We start from the raw sequence: 21,321 nt of genomic DNA, 5'->3' as shown, positions 1-21,321 counted from the left end.
GGAATTGGATTACGAAATCGTGGAAACAACAGTGCGTGACATTCTAAAGCAAAAAGACAAACTGGTCAACTTTGCATCAATGTCGGACAGTGCTTCCGCAATGAAAACGCGAAAAACTATGAAGGGTTCTACCTTTGATGAGCTAGACATGGCATTGACAGAGTGGTTAGCTCATGTTCGAAAAGAGGGTACTCCTGTAAATGGTCCTATCATTGCGGCGAAGGCAAAAACCTTTTTTGAGTTGTTAGGCCTGAAAAAAAATTTTGATGCGTCTTCTGGCTGGTTGACTCGTTTTAAGCAGTGACATGGAATTCGAGAAATTGGACTTCATGGGGAGAAACTTAGTGGTGACCAACAAGCAGACGACGATTTCCACCGTGAATTTGAAGAATTTGTTTTAAAAGAAGAGCTATCTTTTGAACACATTTACAATGCCAACGAATTGGGACTTTTGTGGAAATGTCTTCTCACTCGCACTTTATCATTTGAAAGTGAAAGTAAAGCGGCGGGTCATAAAAGCAGCAAGGAAAGGATCACTATCATGTCTTGCAGTAACGCTACCGGTGGACATAAACTTGTTGTCATTTAAAAGTAAAAAAAAAAAAAAAAAAAAAAAAAAAAAAAAAAAAAAAAAAACCCGAGATCTTTCAAAGGCACAAGGATAGAAAATTTGCCCGTTGATTACTTCAACCCCTCCAAAAAGGGTGGATGAACTGAAACATTTTCCAAGAATGGTTCAAAAAAATATTTGTTCTTCAAGTGCGTAAACATCTTAAATCGAAAAACCTGGCTGAAAAAGCTGTGCTATTGATCGATAACGCATAACGCGCCTTCTCACCCAGCAACAAGCGTGCTAAAGTCTTCTGATGGACAAATCTTTGCAAAGTTTCTCCCCCCAAACGTTACTACGCTAATCCAACCCATGGACCAACCACGGAGTCGTTGCAACAATGAAGAGAACATACCGAACCAAGCTGCTAATGACCAAAATTGAAGAAGGTTATAATCTGAAAGAGTTTTGGAAACACTACACAATCTTGGACAGCGTCTACGCTATTGCATCTGCATGGGACTCAGTGAAACCGTCAACCCTCACCAAATCACGGAGAAAACTCATGCCTGATGTTGAAGCCAACAAAAACCTAACCCCTTTGAGTTGTGAAGAAGAGAAGAAGATGTAGACACGCATACGGCAACTCTTGCCGATATGGTAAAAACAGTTCCGGGTGGTGAGAACGTCGATGCTGAAAACATTATGGAGTGGTTGGAGTGTGATGTCAACGAACCTGGCTTCGAACGCTCGACAGATGACGAAATTGTGAAGAAAGCAAGGAGAGAGACCGAGAATGAAGGACAGCGAAGTAAAGGCGAAGAAGAGCCCATTGTGCAGATGCAGAAGACTCACGAAGCGGCTTTGCAACAAGTCGACGGACTGCTGACCTGAGCTATTTGGAAGAAAAAGACGACGCGGAGTTGGCCGAGAAACTTATGCTACGAAAAATGCAATCTCGAATCAAGAGAAAATGCTTCCAAAGCAAGAAGCAAACACAAATGACTGATTTCTTCAAAAAGGTGTAATTTTACAGTTATGCTTTTGTAATTACAGTATTAAAACAGTACATATGTTAAACCGGTCGCGGACACTTAGCCGACAACCACTTAGCCGACGGGACACTTAACCGACACCAGTTAGCCGACAGGACATTTAGCCGACACGGACACTTAGCCGACAGGTCATTTAGCCGACAAGCCACTTAGCCGACAAGACATTTAGCCGACAAGGACAGTTAGTCGACAGGACGTTTAGCCGACAAGGACAGTTAGCCGACAGGACATTTAACCGACACGGACACTTAGCCAACAAGGACACTTAGCCGACAGAACACTTAGCCGACACGAACAGTTAGCCGAAGTGACATTAAGCCGACAATGAGTCTCGCTCTTCCCAATGGTTTTAAATTTCTAATACTTTCATATTTCATTACTACTTTGCTCAACACATCCCACTACATTCATTCCCGTATAAGATCGTTTCGCTCCTTCCACTAATGAAATTTTTTTCCCCTGTCAGGAAGTAGAGTGATTCTCCCTACTCCTCGCCACACTGGAACTACTTTTTTTTTTTTTTTTTTTAAATCTAAAATGCTATTTACACTCTATACAATTACAGGTTAGGCATCGCATATTTATTAATATGAGATAGTACTTCGGCACGGGAATTCGTACCTCGTGGCCCGCGACCAGAAGTAGGTTTGGTTTATGTAATTACGGCAAAGCCAGAGGGCTATCTGTCTAATGGTAGGGATACCTTCGTGGAGAACTTTGTAAGGAAAACTGGCTCATATACATGTTTAACATGGGGAAAACACCCATGCAGCCTGTCCGTTTGCGGGATTCGAAATTGCGACCGAACTGCCAGTTTTCAGTGACTTTACCACTCGGCCGCTGCTGGGCCTAACAGAAATAGAGTGACCGTTTTACTTAATATATAATATATAACCAGTCTCTTCCAATAAAATTGTCTTTTTAGGCTAGAACTTTATAAATGCATTCAGGAAAATGGATACCAAAAATTCCCCTATTACCATGTAGCTACAACAGAAACGAGAAAGAGAAGGAATGAAAGAGAAAAAAAAAGTTAATGAAAAGTGAAATGAAAATTTATACATTTTTAACAGATATTGAGAAAGTTACATTTTATGAGAAAAACATGACACAATATAACATATTATATTAAAAATTACACATCGCGACTTTCAAAACAGAGTACATAATATTATTTAGTTACATGACTGATCTAGTTAAATCTAGCTTTGATAGATGGCCCCCCATTACGGTGACTTTTCAGGATGTCTCGCTTTGCTCCGCCCTGCTTGGTGCTCCTCCTTCTGCAGATTCCTCCGATTTCTCTTCGGAGATTTTCCAACGTCCGGGATTTCATATCAGCAACGTTTTCGATATATGAAGAGTGAAAAATGTAGTTTTTGAGAATAGAATTCAGTTATGAATGAAATAAAACCTTAAAGAATATTTTACTTCTAAATTAAAAATAATGTACCAGTTTAGTGCTATAAACATTAACCTAAGTTAAGACACAATAACACGCCGAATAAATACTAATTCAGAAGTCAAACAACAAAAATCAGCGTTAATTTACAAATTTTGTAAATTAACGCTGATTTTTGTTGTTTGACTTCTGAATTAGTATTAACCTAAGTATTTTAAGAGAGAGGCGTGGTCAATAAAATGTTACAGAATTTTTATCTCAAGGATGCTGGCATGAACTGCCCATTATAGAGGTCAATAATTTATACCTTTGCTTGTCTTGATGCACTGTTTTTTAATTGTTTCTAATAACAAAATAATATATATTTCGAAACTAACCCTTCACCTTCATATGTTTCTATAAAAAGTATAATTCAAGAATAACAATTTTTATTGCATTATTTAGATTTTTCATGACAGGAAAAGGAAATTTTATCTGTGGGAGGAGCGAAACGATTTTGTAAAGAAAAAAATGTAACATGATGTATTGAGTAAAATAGTAATGAAACGTAAAGGTATTAGAAATTTGAAAGCATTCGGAAGAGCTAGACTAGAAAATTAATATCGTTAAGTAAACAAGAAAAATTATTAATGATGTGAAAGTGTTCAAAAGAACCCAGTTGATTTAATGAAAAACCTTTACGGATAATTTTTGAAGATCCCAAATGTAATTAAGTGACCGCCGTACTTCTTTCGAAATTTAATTCATATTCCCTGACGAGAAACTTCAGCGCTTTTTCAGTTTGGCCAATATATACCAAATACATATCAAACATTAATTATGCTAAATTAACACAATAATTAAAAGCACATATGAGATCTATAAGAATCGAAAAATGAATTTTATTGATAGGTGAAAAAATAACTTAAATATTGAACTTATGGAGAAGTCGAGAAATTTTGTAACTGATAGTACGTTTAAATAATTATTGGGTACGTGTCAGTTAAACGTCACTGTCGGCTTAGTATCCTGTTGACTAAATGTCTTGCATTTAAGTGGCGTCGGCCAAATGTCCTGTCGGCTAAGTGTCCTTGTCGTCTAAATGTCCTGTCGTCTAACTGTTCGTGTCGGCTAAATGTCCTATCAGCTAACTGTCCGTGTCATCTAAATGTCCTGTCGGCTAAGTGTCCTTGTCGGCTAAATATCTTGTCAGCTAACTGTCCGTGTCGGCTAAATGTCCTGTCGGCTAACTGGTGTCGGTTAAGTGTCCCGTCGGCTAAATGTCACGGACCCATGTTAAACAGTATATATATATTACAGTATAAATATATTACAGTATAAATACATTACAGTATTAAAACAGTACATATGTATTAATTTTTCTGTGTATCCTTGACGCCTCTCGAAAGTATACAAAGCACTTTTCCTTTTTCATTAACAAAATGCATTTTAGGTTAGTTTTGAATGACATACTAAAATCTTAAGCATTAATTAAACATTTCCTGCTTTTTATTTTGCGTTTTATTGTACATAAAACGATTTTTCAAAGTTGAAATGACTGTTTTCTCTTTTGCTATACCCTTTTTTTATCTTTTTTCTGATTATCCGCGATTTTTGTTATCCGCGGCGGCCGCGCCACCCAATTCCGCGAATAATCGGGTGTGTACTGTAATTGAAATAAACATTAGAAAATTAAGAAGCATAATGCTATCTTTGCAAAAACAAAGCAAATAATAAAAAAAATTGAAATATTAATATATATATATAATAAGGGAAAAAGTGAATGTATACGAAGATATAAAATGCCAGAAAAACCATTAATTAACTTACGTTCTTTCTAGTGGGATGTGGACAAAGTGTTGTAAGTGGGATGTGGACAAAGTGTTGTCTTCGGTGTCTTACTCAGAAGGGTTGTGTGTCTGAAATTCCTTATCGGCAGCGGAGGCTTTGAATTATTTCAGGCGGTGAAACTTGTGAGAAGTAATTTATGGGACATGGGAAGGACTAGGAATACTTGAGGGACGTTTGCTGAGGATTTCTTATGTGAGTGAAAACGTCTGTTGAATATGTTTGAATATAATAACTAGTGAATGGAAATGAATTAATTTCTGTCTAATCGTCGTGTCGGAACGAGGAAGAAATTAAGAAAAGGAAAAAAAGTAATTTTCACAGTCAAAGAGCTATTTGACAGACTAAAGATTATGAAATAGGCCCTTTTTACTTCCTTGTACGAAGTAAAAAGGAAGTATTGTAATCGCGAAAAGCTTCAGGCAGCATATTTCAACGAAAATATCCACTTTCACCGCTTTCGAATGCAATTTAACGATGTTTTTGCGTGATATCTGTACATAAGGACAGAATAAAAGACTCTTTTCCTCAAAAAAAAAAAAAAAAAAAAAAAAAACTACAAAACTGCTTTAAAATGAATTCTGAAGAGAATTTTTCTTGGCGTCTGTACGAACGTATGTACGTACGTGCGTACGTACGTATCTCGCATAACTCAAAAACGAGTAGCGTCAGAACGTTGAAATTTTGTATATAAGACTACTATAACATGTAAATCTGCACCTCGTATTTTGGTTTCAATCGGCCGCGCCAAACGTATAGAAATATATTTATAAATATATCCACTCTGTTACCCGGCTCAGTGATCTCAGTTTCTTTACTCTTATATGTTTGTAAATTATACATTTTTTGCTTTAAAAATGAGTGAATTGTGTTGTTTTTATCTTCCGGTTAAGGGTTTTATGCCTTTAGTAAATCTGTATGCAATATTTTTAGAATTATCAAGAATTTTAAGATCAAGAAGTGCCGCTAAGCCTAATTTGATGGCGGCCATTGCTCTTGTTTACATTTGAAACAGCTGGGTAGCGGTTTTGTTGCCAATCTAGAGAAACTTAGCTTCGCAACAACAAAGATAACGCCTTCATTTATTATTTAAATCATGCTTAATCCTTTCTGGAATTTTTTTGTGGAAATAAGTGTTTAAGATTTACTTCGTAATTTTTAATACAGATATTTTGAGTTTTTATGTATTTTTGCCTTGTCGCGAAGTGAAAGCTGAATTAATTGAATGAGAAATACTCAATCGTCTGTGAAAAACTGGTCTTTTTTGTTTTGTTTGCTTAATTTCCTTTATACATGGTTCTAGCTTTATTATAGTATTTGAATAGAACATGTGGCAAAGATTGGATAATATTTTAAATGATATAAATTTTGTGCATTCTGAGTTATAATATGAACGAAATATAATACTATTAAGTAAACCTAGCGCCAGAGTGTCGCTATGGTAAACAAAGTGAATTTTAAAGAATGCATTTATTCTATTGTGGTTTATGCGCTGTCGGCGAAGTAGGTTTAATTCAATCTAATAAGTTTAAATAAAATGCAAGAAAAATGCGTATAATTTAATATTCCGTACAAGGAAGTCATGTGGTGTACACATCAGATTTTTTTAGTAACAGCATAAGAAAAGTCGGAAAACAATTAGCTTTTTACATTATGTACAACTTTGTAATTACACTATGTACAAAGCCTCCAACTGATAGTCATCCAACTTATACCGCCCTCTCAGGTTTAGGAACAAATTATCATATCCCTATCACTTAAATGATTTAGAGTGAGTATTTAACGCCTGCTCTTTTAAGACAATGGTTAATAAATTGATTAGGTATTAGATTATTTTTGAGAAATTTAATAAGGAGCAAAATTTCGCTTTGTAGATTTATCGTATCTGTGCAATTATTTTTAATACGTTGTATTTGATTTATTATTGTATTACTAATTACTTTCTTGGAGATGTTGGAAGTCCAATTTATTAATTTGTTAGTATTGAAACTGAAGTTTCTTGTTTTGTCAAACAGTAAAATGTTTTTGTAGTTAATGAATTGAAGATCGAGATAGTCAATGTTATTTTGCGAATTATTAGTTTTATTAAGTGTAAGGCATTTTGTATCAATCTGGGAGTATTCAGTCTTACTAAAATTATTAAATGTAATAAGATCATCTATATATCTGTAAGTGTGTTTGTAGTAAGTTAATTCTTGCTGTTGTAAATTTTTTTGGAAGTTAAATTCTTTGATAAATAAAAAGAGATTACAGAGCGAGGTACTGGAATGGGACCCCATTGGAAGACCTCTGACTTGTTTAAAAAATGGATTTTGAAATTTAATATAGTTATGAAAAAGTGTGCATTTTAGGTAGGTTTTTCATTTAATAAGATTCATAATCGTGAGCATATCAGGGAAGAGTTTAGGCAGTTCTAGTAAACTAGTATAAATTTCTTCTAAAGGAAGTGAGGTATATAAGTTTTCAAAGTCATAGCAGTTAATGTTTTGTATGTCAATTGTTTGAATGGCATTAATGACAGGAGTGTTATTATGGATGATCCAGCAATAGTTATGATTACTGTTACAATCGTTGGAAATAAATTTACAAATTTTTTTAACTTGAATTGAAAAATAATAGTCTACATTTTTCTTGTATTTAAAAAAAAAGAAATAAGACAAAAGTACGAAAAAATAAATAAAAAATAACAGAAAATGTTAACTTAAAGAAGACACATTAAAGGCAAGTACAGAACATATAGAGGCCGTGCTGGCGACGAGGATGGCAGCCGAAAGGTACTCAACCCTCTCTGAAATATTATGTGTGATACTGACGCAACATCGCGCATACATTTCAACGCATAGCGACTTTTTAAAGTAAGTTCAGCCCATACACGATATGCTTCTCTGCTGGCAAGGCTTGTACCTTTAAGTTTACCGTTGAAATTTTTTTTATTCAAGTTTGCACTTGGCACTGACACAGACATCTGTTACTGTGGCGAGCATAACTACCCCGATCACTACTTACACTGGTGTGCAAAAATTAAGGACGAAGTCAAAAAATTAGCATATCAGCTGAACGAAGAGGCAGAGCGGACAGAAACACCAATCAGGAGATTAAGTAAGGTGATGTACGGTAGCACATGCGCAGATATGCAGGTAGACGTAATGGGAGAGTGTCTGAGTAGTATAAAGCATGTTGTCGGTGTAAGATCAGTATTTCTGGCAAAGAGACTGCAAGCCGTATAGCAGTTCAAATCACACCGAGTTGCTGCCTCAGCGAGAAATGGCGAATAATCAATCTGTTAGACGACATCTGGATGCTTTTACCTGAGGTCGAATCATTGGGAAGTTGGAGGAAGGCCGCAGTGTGACAAGTGTGGCTGCAGAGTTCGGAATTGCTCACAGCATCGTTTCACGACTTTAGAGACAATTTCAAATTACAGGAACGGCTATCCGGGGGTTTAGTAGTGGTCGTCCACGAGGAACCACACCCGCAGATGACCGGTATATTGCCTTACAGGCCAGAAGAAACAGGCGGCAGACAGCGGGAGAAATCGCTAGACATACGACACAGGCGACTGGACGACCGATATCGCAATTTACCGTGGCCAGAAGAGTGCACGGTGGTGGTCTGTTTGCACGACGCCTTGTACGGTGTGTACCTCTAACGCCTGCCCATCGGAGAAGCCGTTCTCTGTGGTGCCGGGAACACCGGAATTGGAGAGACAATGAATGGGGACGAGTACTCTTTACAGATGAGAGCAGATTCAGTCTGAGTAGCGATTCTCATCACATACTCATCTGGAGAGAGCGGGGAAGCCGCAATCATCCCTCGAACATCATTGAAAGGGACAGGTATGGAGGTGGCGGTGTTCTCGTTTGGGAAGGCATCATGCTTGGTAGTCATACAGACCTTCACATCTTCGACGCAGGTTCAGTCAACGGGACCCGTTATTGTAACGAGATGCTTCTTCCATATGTGCGTCTTTTTAGAGGCGCTATGTGTCCGCAGTTCCTTTTCATGGACAACACACCATGTCATCGCACAGTTGCTGCCGAACAGCTCTTAGAGTGAGGATATTGAACGTATGGATTGGTCGGCACGATCTCCGGATCTCAATCCCATCGAGCATGTATGGGATTTTCTAGGCAGACGCTTGGTAGCTCGTACCTTACCACCAGTAATGATTCCGGAGCTTCGATTGGCGCTACAAGACGAATGGGCAGCAATGCCTCAACAACTCATTGACACCCTCATTCTCAGCATAGGCAGACGCTGTGAAACCTGCCTAGCAGTCAGGGGAGATCATATCCCCTATTAAAGACCGGATGTTTCTTGCTGGACACCCATCACAGGGATGTTTCGGCCTTCAGTCGCATGGCGCTCCATGCTACTTTTTCAATAAAGCTTCTTTTTATCCCTCTGATTTCTCTTTTAGTAAGTGTTGTTTACATTACTCATGTCCTTACGTATTGGGGATCTTACGGTATTAAATGTGTTAATTTGGAAAGCTTTTGTACAAAGTTATATTGAAAAAACCGTAAACCGTCCTTAATTTTTGCACACCAGTGTATTTGAGTGTCCCTTTACTTGGGACCATCATCTCAAATTACCGGCTCCTGAACATTGGATATGCAACTTTATTAGAGTGCATACTGGACGCAGAATATGCACTCTAATAAAGTTGCACAGGTTAGGATTGCAAAAGCTGTAAATTACTGTAGTTTCACGGATGCCAGAATTTCTTATAGCCCAAAAAACTCTGACCTTTACGAAAAGCACCATTTATCTTCACGCACCATTGATCAATATTATGTACTTCGTATTAATATTTTTATTAAGTATTATTATGTATTTTGTTTTATGTAATGTTATGTTCTTTATATAAATTGCATATTATGTGTTATTAAGTATAAATTGTGTGTCATTATGTAGGTATTTGTATGTTATTATGTATTTTATTTTGTCTATTTATTATTACGAATATTTTCCGTTTATTTCACGCTTATTGTATTTCTGCGTGCATACGGGTTCGCAATAGATTGAATGCATAAGTCAGATAATAAGTTAATAAAAATTTATTATTTTTATCAAAAGAAATATTTCAGAACTCTGGAATGCTCAGCAGAAATATTCGTATAAGTATTCACAGTATCACACAGTATAATCAGTAGTTACACTTCAAACTACTAAAAAAGTTAAATACAACCAAATGCAAACCGCATCGAAAGAGAAAGCTAACTCTGATATCTTTGTTCACTCGGAACTAAACAACTCGCAACAATAGTAACTAATGAACTGAACTTAGACGCTCTCTCTCTGGCCTTTTATAGTTTTCAACCGGTCCTGAGATATTTCTCATACTTTCTGATTCTTGAGATTTCTGGAAAGTAATAAGAGGAGGGAATTACGGTTACAGCTAACATAGTGGTCAATTACATGTATTCAGTTTAAATACAAATTACCGAGATATTCATTTACTCAATATTAAACGTATGTGCTCCTGTATTCTTACTTTTCCGGCAAGGTTTTCTTTTAAAATTTGTATCGCGCTGCGTTGCACGAGGAAATACAACAATGTTAATTATAATTCTACTAAAATTATCTATCTAAATACAAAAGTTGTTGTATTATCATCGCTCAAATGCATGTTCAAGTTTGTTCTTAAATATGCTTTTATGCTAATTTCTAATACGCATCTAATGCATTTTGATGCTAGTAAATTCTAGAAGAAGCATGATTTTGTTCTACGTGAATGTATGTGAGAGCCGCCTAATCGGGATAGCGACTGCCATACAGAAGGGCCCGGGTTCCAATCCCGGAGGCTTAATGGCAAACCGCACATTAAGTTGATCAATGTTAACGAATTTCGCTTACTGCGTATGCTCAATGGTGTACCGCTGGCGTGGGAGAAAATACTGGCGACTAAGCATAAACAACCCTACACAAGCCTGTTCGTCATGTAGGTCTTATCGACTGTTTACAATTGCAACAGTCTATTTCATTTACTTACAGTAATTTATTTGACCTTTAATTCAGTAATTTAAACTAGATTTAATGCTTAATTTGTTAAAGTATATATGAATGGAAGGTATGGTAAATACTCAATTGTTTTTATTCCTCGGAAGTATTATTAGCTAATACATCTTGTAATGTTTCCTGTTTTGTAATCCTTTTTAAAAGAAAATTTGGATAGTTTGCAATCAACATTTATACTCCTGCTTACAACCTGACATGTTTTAAAACCTCGAACTGTTTACGCCCCAGATAACACAATATCGACCATATACCGAATGTATCTTCTTTTAAAATTGCGCCAAAGTCGTAACTGCGCCAAATTCTCTTTTAGACATACGCAGTAAGCGAAATTCGTTTAACATTGATCAACTCAATGTGCGGTTTGCCATCACGCATCCCGGAGAAGGCATGGATGTTTGCAAATGTATAGCGCAAGTCCTCTCGAGAGGTTGATGCTGGGGAAGAGGGGTGGATGACCTTCGGACCCCCCCGGGTGCTGTCCGAAATTCGGGGCGTAACTGAGCAAAGTCGTACTATCACCTGTATGATGCTCAAGGCTCTTGCCAGCGACAGACGCAATCTTGCTTTCCTTGTCACGAATTTCATGGGCTTGTTCTGATGTCACTGTCAGACAAGTGAGACAGGTTTCACCACCACCAAAAACAAACGTATGTGTAATGGTACGAGCCGGTATTGTATATGCAGACAACTGAAATTAATAGCATGGATAACTGGATAACGACGATTATGTTCAGTTTGTAATCCTGCTATTGTGAAGCACTGCAAAATCTATTTATTCAATTTCTTATATTCTTTTATTTATGTATCTATTTTATTATTAGCCAAAGGGCGTTAGCCCAGAAGGGCTACTGATTTCAAAACTGCATTTTGCTCGATTCATTTTTCAAAGTTTTGCTACCAAATATTATCGTCATGTATTATATTGTTGCGATTTTTTCTTTTCTGACACCAGTTCGTACGGGGCTCGTAGATTTGGAGTGAATAACGACGACACTTGATGAAGTATCGAAACACACTTTATTGAGCCAATATTAATCAGGACAGCTTCAAAGTCACATTTTACAGTCGTCGAAGATCTGCTATAAACACGCTGACACGATCAGCGACACAGCCTCCAGCCTATCAAGCTATCACGGGGGAGATAGCTTCACTGCAAAGCACCCGACTCTGCTCGGTCGTTCTCGGAACTTCACGTACTCTCGAGACTCTTCACGCTACAACTCGCGATGCACTCGACGACACACGAGCACAGCTTCCGACTCTTCGGTTCAGTCGTTCCCAGAGCTCAACACGCTCTCTCGACGATGCACTAACCGCTATATACTACCCGACTCTTGCGGTGCACTCGACGACCCAGTCGGCACTCGCTGCCCGGCTGTCAACTCGATCCACTCCGCAGGGACTGACTCGCTAGACGAGACACACACACTCACCCTCTCGACGAGGCACACTGCGGACCAGCAGGGTTTATATAGCTTTCGGCTTGTGTTCGAGAACATTCTGGGCTAAACCGGTAAGAATTCGTTCCAGAAGATTCTCCATTCGTCCATGGGGTATTGCCAATTTTGTGTCCAAATGTCTCCAAAGGGGCGATTTCTCGCCAAATGTGGCAACCCTGCCTTCCCTTGCCTTTTTATGGCAACCCTAAAACTGCTTTGCGGGGAAGCCATCTTACCGCGTCTGTATACTTCATAACAATATTTAAAGAAACTGAATAATGTAGAATCTGCATGAATGCATGAATGTTTCTCGCATTGTGAAAAAACAACGATATCTACCGAACATAGGTACTTGGAAGCCCGAATTTCAAATTTTGTTTATAATCTATTTCAGATTTTGTAAAACTTTAGCGAATTTTTGATTAACAAACTCCACGATTTCAAAGCGAGCAACGGAAACACTGTATGGGAAAAATATATTTTGTCTCCACCGCGCGAGACTGTGTATCGGAAATTCTAAAGATATGCTGTTTTTAAATATTTTACAATATTGCAATTGAATTGAATTTTTTGCGTTTTAAATGCGAAGAACATGATATTTAATAAATAAAAGTAACACACACAGCGTTAATAAAACATCCTTTTGGGCGTAAAATAAAATCTGAACGTTTCCATTTTTTTTTCTTTTCTTTTTATGTTTGTATGCCTCTTTTGTTTCCCCTTAATAAAATTTTCCATTAGAATTACATTCTGTTCGGCACGGCTCGGACTATTATAGGACCGATATCATCTTGGCTTTTGCTAAATGATTCTTCTACTCGCTAGAGGATATTATAGCTGTTTGTTGATGTAATTCTAGGACATTATGAATTTAAGTAACAAAAGTTTTTGATACATACGTCATAAGCCTTGAATTTAGAATTTTATTGGCTCTCCCAAAATATTATTCATAAGAAATAAAGCGGGTCGAAATGACTTGCGTGCATATTTGCTAACTTAAAAATTAATCGTGTTCTTAAAAACAGTACAAACATTAGACGATCGATTGAAATCAACTCTGTCTTTTGATGTGAAGCATGCTGGATGTTAAGCAAAAGAGAACTTATTTTTTTAGAGAAGTCTTAACTAAAAGGTCCATGAAATATTCCAGTAAGATAATATTCCCATTATTTACATAACGCAAACATGCATTCAACTAGTCAACGAGGGAAAAAGGTTTCCATCTTTTTTTTGAGGGGGGGGGAGAAACAGAGTTTAATTTGCTTTTCTCGAAGAATTGTTAATCAGATTTAAGATCTAAAATTTAATTTCATATATAATGCTGTGTTTATGGCTTCGACGTGATGGCCTCATTCGAGTAACAGTTAACTTCTTCAGCGGCGCCGGGATGACACTTCAGATGTCGGGTTCAAGGATCTCAGACAGACAGCCGACCGGGGAATTTCTAAGAAGTTAGATGAATAGATTATAAAGGCGATAAATCTATATTATCTATTAGTCTCAAAATTATTGTTTGTTCTCCAACGAACATGTTGGAATAAAGAAAACTTTGAGAGACACATTTCTTAAGATTATTTTGTTAAATAATTAATATTTTTATTCTTCATAACTTGGCATCTGAAAAACCTTCATTATTATAACACGCTAAACATTTTACATTTTTTAAAGGTTGTTCTTGGATTACATTATATTGTAATTTTTAATTTTGATGAAGTATGCAAAGATTATCTGCTTATTGGAAGGGGTGCTTCACTGGAAAACTTTGAAAAGTAAATTGGCTCGCATTTACGTTATTGCCTTATTGGGAAAAATCTGAGATTATATCGCCAGCCTATTTTGTCGCTAGGAAAAAAAGTAAAATTAGAATTCCGTAGCTTTAACCGGTGTTTCGTAGCCTTTTAACTAATTAATGGTGCGCCTATTACTAAAGGGATAACTAGAGAAAAAGAGTGTGCAGAGTCATTAGGATTTTTGAAGCAGGAGACGTGAAATACGTCTGATGTCCTGGACCTCTCGAATAGGCGCTGAATGTGCTACCGTTACACCACAAAGGCATGAGAAAGGAGGGAGATAAAAACTTTATATACTTCTGTAAACAATCCCTTAACATAAACTGTTGGACTAACTGTGACAACAAGGCTGCCCTCTGGTGAGTAGCCAGAGAAGTGCTTCAGTAAAAGCAAGGCCAACTTATACTCAAGGCCTGCCAGACTGAACGAAATTCCGGTTCCCAGTTTTCAGTGGCTTTCGCGAAATTCATCACTAGGTGGCGCTAGCATTCTGCTACAATTTTGCTATACGCTCACTATTTGTAACGTGGCTCGTTATTAACAAAAAGTGTATTTTATGCATAGCTGGCTGTATATTTAAAGGCTATACTTAACAAGCTTGGTTTTTTGCGCAACTTTATATGCATATAGGTTTAAAATTGTGTATATACCTCATTGAACTCAGTTCTGAAATTCCTCATTCTGCTTATTGTTGTGTAGAGAATTTGTCTGATAGCGTTATAAGAACTAGGCGAATGATTTTCTGATTTATGGAAATCTTAATTTTATTTGATTCTGAATTATTTATTTTAATGCTTTAATTTTGGGGAAAAACAGATGCTTTTGGGAATATTATTTAGTTTAAAAGAATATTATTTATTTTTCTTTTATTTTCAATTTTTGTACAAGCTTTGATTCATTGTGAAAAGAAGCAGGGAAAGTAGGCAATTTTTGCTAAGTCATGATTTCGCGCGCTTTGTCCTTTAGAATGTTCTAGAAGGAATTTAATTGTGTAGTTGACCTTAAGACAGGAAGTACGTGACAGAAGGGTCAGAGGTTGCTACTTGACTTTCGATGTAAGTCCTTCAGGTTTTTGGCGATTGAGGGTCCGGTTGTTGGCTAAGTGAAGAAGGGCGCGCATGCGCGATCACCCTTATTTCCGCATTCAGGGGTTGAAAACGCAAATTTTGCCAAAATTAAGGGGACGATAATTGAAGCCATAGTGGGAGCCCACGTTTGTGAAGGAGAGGAAGAAAATTCGAGTTTGAATGACTTTTTGGTGTTTTTTTTCGTGCGAGAATTGGCGAGACGTACTTGCTTGCTGAACTTACTTTTGGACGTTACTTTTTGCCCGACTTTGGACTAGTTTTGTTGAAGGATTTAAGACTTTCAGGATTAAGACTTTTTGCCGGACATCCAAGGCTGAAGGATTTGTTATGCTTCTGTGGTTGAATAGGTGGTGATTAAGGCGAATCGTGGCGGACACTATCCGGCCGTCGCTTTGCTGTCGAAAAAAAATGATCCAGCGAATTTCCAAAATTATTGGCCAAGTTCCACCCCGGCCAACGTGAGATTTTATACTCGACATCCTGACTGCGATCTTGAAGATTCTGCTCGGGTGCTGGTTCGAGGGCTTGTTTTTCTGCAAGGCTGTGCGAGCGGATTGTGTTGCCGAAAAAGGAATGGAGTCAGGGTTATTAGGAATTGCGGCTAGTGGCACCGAAAAGCGTGAGACTCCTTAGACGCCTGTGCTCCCCTTACGGAATGAATTTCCAGAAATTATGGTGGGACTTATAATCCTTTGAATTTTCTCCCAGAATGCAAGGCCAGCCCAATACCTTTCCGGGTGCGTTTCAAGTCGTCAAAGTCACAGATAAGTGCTTTCTCAATTTTCCTTAGAACTTTTGGAAATTAGAACTTTACTTAAAATTGAATCTTAAATTCAGTCTACTGAAAATGAATTGCTTCCTTTTTCCCCTTCTAAACTACCGAGACAAACCTTAAGGTTTTTATATGAATTAGGGTGTAATAATTTAAGTTGTTTGTGTAAACTTCCTTAGAACAGATGTGAATTGCAAATAATATGTTTTCCTTAACCGCTTAGAAATTATAGATCGGGTACCCGTTAAATTAAAAGAGTCATGTTTGCAAATCATGAATTTAAATGTAACAAAAGAGAATGACAAATTGATGTATTCCCTGTGTCTAAAATAAGAAAATTGTAACTGTAACAAAAATAAGAAGTTTGACTCTCGGATTAGGATAAGATTTAATTTTAATTGTGAGGAATTTGAATAAACTGGTATTTAATCTGGAAACCTATTACTTATATTTTCTTTATATCTGTTATGTGTTTTCTTATATATATATTAATTTTACATGTTGTTTATTCGATCCTCTCACGGCGCGGTCCCGGATGCATTTTCACAACGCAATGCATTACCGTTTTACCTATACGATCACTAAAAGTTTGGTAATTAGCAAACTCTTAAGAGTTTAGTTTCGCAGTTGTTTTTTTAGTTAGTTGCGGTTTCACCGGTCTGTTTCTGCATTAGTTTCCTCCCTAAGAGGAAGTAGTAACACTGCATTGGTGCCCATGATTTTTACGGCAAAGTATAGAAACAGAACATTGGTCCAGTAGCTATTTAACATTATTTAATTCTGAAATCTTTGTGCATCTAATGCTATTATTTTCAAAACTTTGTAACTTTCTTCTGATTAATCTGGATTAATCTACACATGGATTTATGTCATGTAGGTAATGTATCAAGATGGCACTCATGTGTATGTGTGCTTAATAGTGATAATATTGTTTTGTGAAATTCAGTAATTTTATTTCATGTGTACATTATTCTTGATAATGAACTATATCAGTATCTCACGCTGCCAGCCATAAAATTTTGAACACGTGTCATTCTGATAAATGTTGTACGTGTGTAAAAATGTCTACCTGCTGTATATTTAAGTGATGTATTTAATAAGCTTGTTTTCTTGCCTAACTTTAAATGCATATATATCTAAAATTGTGTATATACCTCATTCTACTTAGCATTGTGGGCATGTGTGATGGATATATTATTTATATTCAGCCATTGCAAGTTTTCAAATTTTATCCTTGATATACAGAACTGAGCGTTTTCTTAAGTATATATTGTGATTATGAGAGTTATTATTTTTTGTGTGTTGTTAAAATATATTTTATGATGTCTGCGTCTCTTTTATTTATAACAAACAGATTGATTTGATCAATAGCTTTATCAAAAATTTCATTATTTTCATTTGAAAAATTGAAGTTTCTCTAACACTGAAAATGTAAATTGCTGCAGTGCACTTAATTCAATCACTAGTTTATTAATGTTAACATCAATGAAATTTAGAATACAAATGAAAGTGAAGAGAAACACATCTGTGTAATATTAAAATTAGTCGAAAAAGCAACTTTGGGTTTGAGTTTCATTCAAAATCTATGCCACAGTAAAACGTTTTTTTTTTTGGCCTAATAATTTTAGAATGTCTTTGAATATCTGCAATGCAAATACTGCACAGAGATCAAAATCTGCATTATTTAAACTTTTATTTTTAAGATTTCCTAAAAACAGTTATTTAATAATTAAAAGAATTCTTCAGTATGTAAAATTTAATCTCTTTAAGTAATATTTTTACTCCAATGCCGTGGAAACAGATATACAAGTTTTAGATCACGGTGTATTAATATGTTAATTACATCTTTGATAGGGGAATACTTAATTATATTTTGGCCCAGTACAGCCGATAGAAATATTTTGGAAAATTTTTCATTGAAATAGTGCATGATCTGAAGCTATCTATTAACTTCTTACTATATAAATAATTAAAAAATAAAGTGTATACTCTGAATTACCTTTAAATTAGAATAAATAGTTGTAATGCGTACAATTCAGAATAGCGCATGTCTAGATGAAAGCAGGAATTAAAATCGAGATCAAATAGCTGGTGTTTATGTGTGAAAAAAAAAGGTGAGATAGCTTAAAATTCCACGCTTTCCTTCTAATTAAAATATTTTTACTAATAAGAAATCAACAATTTCTGACTACTATGGATTAATCGTTTTTAAACTTTGCATATAACAAGACAGAATTCGTTTTTGGTACTTTTCCGATCTTTGTAAACATCACAAAGTGTAGCAGAATTGTAACGCCATCTTGCGGTCAGTAGGAATATTTTCACACTGGCAGGCCTTGAGTATAAGTTGGCCTTGGTAAAAGCCAAGCGTCCAACTTAATAGGTTCTATCAGACTCTTGTTCTGTAATTTTCTTAAAGTTAAATGTAATGTCCGTGTGTAACTTAAATCTATTAATAAATACTTGTTACACTATACAGGACTCTTCTATGACGACTCCTTCACACTTCCCCTTTTAAAGGGCTACTGGAAATTTGAGCACCCAGTCACCAGATCCACCTGAAATATGTGCGATGCCCTCGCCGGGACGCAAACCTGGACCTCTCGAATGCTTGCGAAGTGTGCTACCGTTACACCCGAAGGCATGCAGAAAGGAAGGAGAAAATACGTACCATATAAGTGAAAGAAAAATAATTTTATAGAACTAAACTAACACCAATAGTAGACAGAAGAAAATAGACTGACTTTAAATGCCGTGCCGAAGGCCAGGGTTCGAATTTCGAGAAGGCATGAATGTTTGCAAATGTATAATATCTGTGCGGCATGGCGTGGCGGCTTTCTAAATGGGCGACGAGCCCATTTCTCGAGAGGCTAATTCTTAGAGAAACAGAGGTAGAGACCCTCGGACCCATCCCACCGAGGTACTTTCCATCAAAACTGGGGAGGGGCGGAACTGAGCACACTCTTACTGTCACCTGTATAGTGCTCAACCTCCTGAGGGTCGACTGGGGGGGGGAAACTCCCGGCGTTCTGGCTAGAACCTGTACCTAGACAGACTCGAATTCTAGGGTGAAAAATCAGTCCTCACAATGTCTAGAACCATCGTTTATTCGGTGGTCGATTCAGATTCTTCAGGCACCGTATGATGCTCTCTTGTCTACCCCTTGGTTGTGGGGCCGCTACATGGTTACGTATCGAAAGTTTTCTCTGGGAGTTTGGCTCCCCTTGGTGAACACTGAGGGATAATCAACTACTTTACTATGTTTGTTCTCGTTGTTGGTGAATGCGCTGCCGTCCACCTTGTGTTACTTATCCAGACTGCGTGAATCAAAATTATACCCCTGTGTTGATCGGGGGGCTTCCTTCTTGGATCACCTCTAAAGACTGGGGCATTTTTAACCCTGTAAGGCAGCGGCATAACTAAGGCAAATGAAATGTAGCCAGGTTTGGGAGCCCTTCTTCCTGATCTGCTGGTGTACTATATGGTGCTCAAGGTTTTTGTTAACCACAGGCGCAATCTTTCACTTCTAGCCACGAGGAATTTTGTGGGCTTGTTTTGATGTTACTGTCAGGCAAGTGAGACAAGCGCATGGACGTTTTCATGGTTTTCCCCATGTGTAAAGTGTATACGAGCCAGTTTTCTTTAAAAGGTCCTCCACGAAGGTATCCCTCTTCTTAGGTAAAGAGCTCACGAGTGCTTTGCCATAATTAAATAAACCAAACCAAACAATTTTATATGAGCCTGATTAGATCTCCCCTTTCCTGCAGTCACTGGAATATTTTAAAACAATCTAGCTTATTAATCACTGCAATGTAGTCTAGAACCCTCTATGCGGGAAAGGATGTCTTCTTGGAGGAATTTCTAGGTAAATGCTCGCATTTTTGTAACTAAAAATGCAAAAAAACTTTGAAAACACTAATGTTGCAAGTTCCTCCAGCTACTACAACCTTTGCTGCTCGAACTGCACTGCGGCTATATTTCTCTGTTCCTGTTGAGCTATCAGTTTAAAAATATTGTTGCAAATTTTGTATGAATGTAAATAATCTAAGTGAAATTATATGTGAAATTGCAGTATCTTTTGTGTAACGTAAGTCTGAAAAGCCGAAGCTTTGACGGGAAAACAAGATTACAAGTCGATTTAACATGGATAAAATGGCTATCTCGCCAAATTGGCGAGATATCGCCAAACCGGTGACAGTTTTTTGTCTCCGAATCGCCAAAAGTCTACAAACTTGACAAGCATTTAAGGACATTTTGGTTCGGTCCTTGAATATCTGTTATTGACATTACATTAAATAACTAATTGATCCTTGTACGTAACTGTAACCGTACCCGGCTCTCATACGCCTTCCATAAATTTCGAGAAGTGGAATGTACTAGAAATTTTTCGGTGTCGGAGGGAAAATTTTATAAGAGCCAGCATCAATTTCTCAGTTTTTAGTTAGGTAAGTGATAAGTGACGGAGGACGTGGGCACTGTCCCTTTACCTTAATGGTTAATCAGTACAGCACAACGTCCGCCATTATCCAGAGCCGCCAATGGGGTTCACTGCCATCCAATTGCCCGGTTCAGAGTTCACTTCGGAGGAGAGTACTGTCATCTTGGACTTTAGATTCGTTATGCATTGCGCTGTGTTTAGCTCTCTTAATAGTTTGAAGTGTCACTACTGATTGTGCTGCGTGATATTCAGAAGAGCTGTACGAGTATTTTTGCGGAATTTTCCAGAATTGTAAAGTGCTCCTTTTAGTAAAATAAATTTTATGAAGCCATCATCGGTTCTGCGTGCGTTCAATCCATTACGAACTCGTAAATACGCAACAGGATTAATTCTATTGGGAGTTTCCTTTTCTGTTAAACCAGGTGACATCTATAGAGGGTGTTGCCATTAAAATAATTACTGTTTCTTGAAATTCCGTATGTTTCTTTATCAATTTTTTAAATAGTATGCTTTGAGTTTTGCAAGAAACATATTAAATATTCAATCACTAGACAAATAGTAAAATCAGTGTTTTTATAACATGTTATTTTACAAGCAATGGTTACTTTCCACAAACGGATTCAGGAAATCGTTATTCAGCGTTTATTTATCTTTTCTTGTATGATTTCTCCGGAAACTTTACCTTTCGGCAGCATAAAATTATTCTTCCAAACCATATTTGCTCCGGTAATATGGAGCACTCGCGTGGAAACTAGCACCCACCTAAACCTCCTATCACACTGATATATCTCGATCAAGGGAGGAGATAAAGAATGAGAACAGTAGTTCGAAGTGGCTATTGTGGGGCGGTCAAGCGATAGGGCTTCACCCAGATATTGCCTCGCTCTCCCCCCCCGTACGGATCGATTTCTTATAGCACACCGCCTCGAGGTCAAAGCC

The sequence above is a fragment of the Stegodyphus dumicola genome, chromosome 12 (genome assembly GCF_044657685.1).
Source record: "Stegodyphus dumicola isolate Sdum_Otavi_A_Nest chromosome 12, ASM4465768v1".
In the NCBI taxonomy this organism is placed as follows: Eukaryota; Metazoa; Arthropoda; class Arachnida; order Araneae; family Eresidae; genus Stegodyphus; species Stegodyphus dumicola.
The sequence above is the reverse complement of the archived record's forward strand: the minus strand, read 5'-3'. Positions refer to the sequence as shown.